Here is a 6,000-nt window from a genome sequence, read left to right on the forward strand (position 1 = left end):
GGAGTCAAGAAAAAATTATTCAATAACTCTAGATCCTTTAGGGCAGCTTCTCAAGCTCTAGCAAACTAGTTTTTCAAGTCCCCCTGATAACACTAGTCTAGGATTGAAAGCCGCAAAATAATTCTCAAAGAGAATTATCTAATCATCTAGGGGACTTACATTAATAGGTTTAAAATATAACTTAATTCGCAGACTGAAAGTAGTACACTAAAAGGCTAATAGTATTTTCATTCCTTAATGTCTTTTGTCTCTCATGGAGCTTATAGAGTTAATAAGGTGGATTCTGCTAACAGAATGCTTTCTTTCTTTGTTTTTGGAAAAACCCTCAAGACTGATTTCCTGTATGATTTCTGTAATGCACATCTTTGATTCTTTTCTCATACCTTCTTTATTCAGGAAGCAACACATACACATCCTGATAGAGACTTCAGACTTTGTGCAGGAGGCAGGAAGCCTTCTGGCTTTAAAATACCGAAGAGAGACGGCTAAACAAAGAAAATAGAATTTTGTACCATTTTATCCAAGCATCCAAATGTTTATCTCTTAATGTAATACCATGGGGTTGAAACTAAGGTGCATTTCTAGCAAGTTTACTTTAAATTAGGCATCAAATTTTACTACTAAATGTAGTAACCACTGCCAAAGCTGACTATTCTCTGAGGATTCAGGCCTTTTTGTCCTATTCCCACCACATATAATCAAGATCCCTCATATATGGCTTTTGACTTCTATGTGGCAGAGCAAAGATCCAGAATAGCCAAAGCAATTGTGAAAATTAAAAAAAAAAAGTTGGAAAGCTAATAATACACATTTGAAGACAGTCTGCCAGGCACAGTATACAAGAGGATGCAACATTTGTAAAAATTGATAAATTAATTGATGGAAAGTGGTAGATATTCCAAGAAAACACAGGCACATATGTATATTCAAGTCCCCCTGATAACACTTGTCTAGGAGTGAAAGCTGATTATAAGAAGCTAAATTAATTCAATGATTTCATATATGTGAACACATAGAAATAGACCTAGATATAAATACAGATCTCTAAGTCAGGAACAAAAGGTCATCTAAATAAAATAGTAGAGAATATGTGAAATACAGTTATGGATAAATAGTATTGATCAATAAGTATATGATAAAGAGGCTCAACACCCTTAGTCACCAGATAAATAAAATTATAATAGTAACAAGAAACCATTTACCAATACATTACCAAGCATAAAGAGAATTGCAACTATCAGTTACAGTTTTTCATTTCTAATATTATCATATACTCCTGAAAGGCCTGTAAAATAGTACTTTATTTGGGGAAATAGGTGACAATTTCAAATACAGCTAAATAACTAACTACCATAGGTTTTAGAAATTCGTTTCCTGGATTTTTGTTTACAAGGAATGAAACTATATCCAGAAAAATGTATGTATGTATATGTTACTGATAGTTCTTATTCAAATAGACAAAAGTGAAACTATCCCATTGTTTATCCACAAATAAAAGGGTATATTGAAGACTGTAGATGTGGCTCAGTGGTTTAGTGCCCCTGAGTTCAATTCCTGTTACTCATCCCCCCACACCAAAACGATATATTGTTGTGTGTAGATGGACACATAGATGATAGGTCAATTTATTTTATTTTATTTTTGGTATCAAGATTAAATCCAGAGGTGCTTTACTATTGAGCTATATCTCCAGTCCCCTTTTTTTTTTTTTTTTTTTAGTCTTAAACTAGGGTCTTACTAAGTTTCTGAGGCTGTCTCGAATTTGTGATCCTTCTACCTCAGACTCCTGAGTAACCAGGATTACAGGTTTATACTACTATGTCTGGCAAATTGTAATGTCATTTTTAAAACAGAATACTTCCCAGCAATTGTATGAAATGAACTACATATATACATGTAGTAATGTGGTTGAATTCCAATGGCATCAGCTACACAAAACATTTTTTTAAATGTTATGTCCTAGAACAGGCAGACTAATCTATCATGTAAAAATTATAGCAATTGTGGCCTGAGATATGGAATAGTGGGATTTCCTATAAAGAGACACTGGGAAACTTCTTAAGGTGATAGAAACACCCTCATACTTAGGAGCAGAAATAACATGTTTCAGATGTTATCCATATACACAGGGCATTGTTTTAAATAATCTGCTATTGTTTCCAATGAAGACAAAAGTGATGTGACCCTATTATTTATTTTTCTAGGATATTTTATTTACATCTCCTAAATAAAATTTGGCTATATATAAGGAGTATATGATGTTCTGATGTACCTATATTATGTGAAATGTTTGCTTTGATTAAACTAATTTACATTTCCATCACCAATCCTAGTTACCTTTTATATGTGTATGTGGTAAAAACACTATATAGTGTATAAGAATTATTTAAGTATTGTTAACTATAATCACCATGGTGGACATTAGCTCCTCAAACTTACTTATCCTTCATAATTGAAGCTTTGAATCATTTGACCAACATATCTACATATTCCCCAACCAGCACCTTCTGTCCACCATTCCACTCCCTGATTCTATGAGTTTATCTTTTTAGATTCCACCTAAAATTTGATTGGGTAGTAAAATATCACTCTTTTAATATTATTTTCCATTGTCCTCTCAGAAACTTTCCTACCATTTTTATGTAATCTATATAAACAAAATTTTAAAAGAATATATAATAGCATACTAATATACCTATAATTGATTTCACAAGTTTCAACTGTGTATGTAGTTTCTGGTATTTCACTCTATTAAATAATGATAATGTGAATAATTGTTTTTATAGCTTGTATTTTATTTATAAAATCAATTTCCAGAAGCAGCGTGGTCAAACAAAGATTATTTTTTTCAACTGTTTAGAACCTAATGTTTAGAATAAGTATGTTGAAAGGTTTAGAATAATTATGTTTCTCAGTTCATGGATATTATCATGATAGAGTCAGCCAAGTTTCTTTTATTTTTCAGCTTAATATTTTGAGTATTTCAGGACATAAAAATATGTCAAATTGTGTACAACCCCAAATTTATATGTTTAAATCTTAATTCCTAGCACCTCAAAATGTGATTGCTTTGAAGAGGTAACCAAGCCAAAATATGCTCATTTAACTGGTTCCTAACCCATTTAAACTAGTCTTTATAAAAAGAGAAGATTAGGATAGAGAGAGGGAGAAACACCCAATACACACATAGACCAGGGAAAACCAGGTGAGGACACAGTAATATGATGGTCATGTGTAAACCAAAGAAGGTGGACACCTTGATCCTAGACTTCCAGGCTCCAAAACCATGAGAATTTTTTCTATCTAAGCTACCCTTGTCTGGCATTTTGTATTGGCATTCCACAAAAATTAATACATCTTTCATTTTTATTTTCTTATGTAATCACAGTCAGCACTATCAAATAACCACATCAGGCTATTTAATGTGACTGCTTTTTCTTCTGTTCTTACAGACATACATTACTGTGCAGTGTGTATATATTTATATTTTATATACATGTCATCGTGCCACATATTGTCACTTCCAGGATTAAATTAAAGCTTGTAAAGGACAACATTTTTGTATAAGTGAGCTTAATTTCCCATGCAGATAATTTACCCAAAGTATTTGTATTAGATAATATATGTACAAATATGCATATATAAAATATCTGGTGTTTACAAATGTAGGTATGCATCAAGAAATTTACAGTCATCTTCCAATATGACACAGGGCTTTTGCTTTTAGGTACTTTGATTTTTCTCTAGCAGTTGTCTACTCTTCTCAACTGAAATGAAACATAAAGAGTAAAAGAATGATTTTATTACATGAGGATTGTTTTGGAGGCCATATCCTTTTTAAATGATAAATATGTTGATTCTATTATTGAAGTAGAAAGAGGATAAAATGCCAACAGAGGGTGAGCAGGATGGGCATTTTCCTTGTACATATAGTTTGTTCTATAAGGGATGCTAGACCGTTCATTCCTAGTTCTTCCAAAAGTTTCCATCATGGATCTCTGCCTGGAAATGAAGTGCTCTGAGACTCACTTCATTTACCTTGAGACTCAGCTGACATGAACTCGAACACAGTTCAATAATAGAGGCTCATACTGCCACAGAGAAAACCCAAGGGGCATCTGGGTAAATTCCTAGAGGCCGACCTTGTTTAGGAGCCAATCCTAGGTGGCCTCTTCTCCAAGGATTTAACTAGTGATGTGTAGGTCCTAGAGCCACCTGTGCCTCAGTTAGGGCCAAGGTATATAGAACTACACAAACTCACTGCTGCAGTCATGTAGAGACTCACACTGGAACCCTAAAAGATTGTCCACTACAGGTGGGTAGAAAATAGTTTACCTGATTTTTGCATAAGGGCCTTAAAAACATCCAAACTGTGTCTTACAATGTGCCACTCCACTTTGATTTTGGAAAATACTATGCATTTCATGTAATCAAGTAATACAATACTTTCACGGTTTGTTAATAATACTTAACGGTTTTTAATAACAGAGTGTCAAATACAATCCATTTTTTCCAAATTAGAGCTATTGTAATGTCTCATATTTAATAAATTGTGTAACTAGAAAAATAATTCATTTTTTTCTCATTGAGAATGTATATATCATAATTTCATTGTTGCTATATTATCTAAAATAAAAATTTTATGCTTATAACATTGAAATTATAAAATTATAAAGAAAATGTGTGACTTTCCAAATGCAAAATTAGGTCCCTTCTTGAGACTATAAACTTAAATCAATAATTTTCTTTGGGAAATTTTCAATTAAATCTGATCACATAGAGGCAAATACAGAGAGCTGCATACTTCATAATCAATGCCATAAGGCAAAGTATTTGGATAAAGCAGATTTCTTGCAGTAAAATAAATCTGTAAACAGTTTAGTTCACGACAGATCAGAAAGAGGGCTTAAATTAGATGTTAAAAATTATGGAGTTCCACTTGAGGAGAGGCATTTGTGTCAAAGCACATGGAGGACTTTAGCTATGGAAATCTAGATTCCTCATTTGATTAGACAAAACCTCTATGACACATTCAAATGGGAAATAAAACCAGGAAGAAAATACACATGTACTGGTTTGCCCTTGGTTCATTTGAGCATCAGTATGCTCTAGATTCTGCCATTTGTTTGCTAAATGTTTAATGGATGCTCCATAAACACACAAGGTATAATATCTTGGAAATGTCACTTTGATCACTCACTCTAAAACTGCATTCTATAATATTTAAAAATGCCCTGCACACTTGCCCAATTGCTAAAAACAACCTCACAATGGTCTGTTCTTTGAATCTCTCATATAATTCATCATACGAATTATGTTGAGGGGAACATCTTGTTTCTAGGTGCAGCAAATTTAGCAACTTTTCTCAATGCCAAGCTTCTCCACTTTTGGCTCCACTTTAGGAATTCCATTCATACCCTGTAGTTTTGTAGTTTTTTTCTTTTTTAAAATTTTCATTCATGCTCCACCACTAGTCTTTTCCAGTTCCCATAATCCATCACCCTCACAACAGCAAGTGTATTTTTTAAATTTTTATTTAATATTTTATATTTTTAAAACTCAAAGCTAATCGTATCATTCACCTATCTTGAAATTTCTCTGTGGTTTAAAGAAAAGCAATGGTGAGCCATATTATCTGATTCTACTAATTCTCTTCTTCTCTTGTCCTAGTCATGGTCTCTTCCATTATGCTCCACTTTACACACAGAAAAACCCTAAGTTTTATTTTCCACTCCAGAGTAGCCTTTGCTACATATTCACTGTTGCCTGGAGTCATGGAATGTTCTCACTATGACTCATTAAATAGTTGGTTCCATCTGTCTTTTAGGTTATGGTTATCTCAGAAAAAGATTTCCCTGATATCCCATATGAAATAATTCTCCCAGGTTATGTTAATGCACCTTCTTGTTGAATTAACTCATTATACTTAATACGCTCATTACATTTAATACACACTGCAATTATCTTGTTTATGTTTTCCTGGCAGAATTTGTCTGTTCC

This window comes from Callospermophilus lateralis, chromosome 2 (assembly GCF_048772815.1).
Source record: "Callospermophilus lateralis isolate mCalLat2 chromosome 2, mCalLat2.hap1, whole genome shotgun sequence".
In the NCBI taxonomy this organism is placed as follows: Eukaryota; Metazoa; Chordata; class Mammalia; order Rodentia; family Sciuridae; genus Callospermophilus; species Callospermophilus lateralis.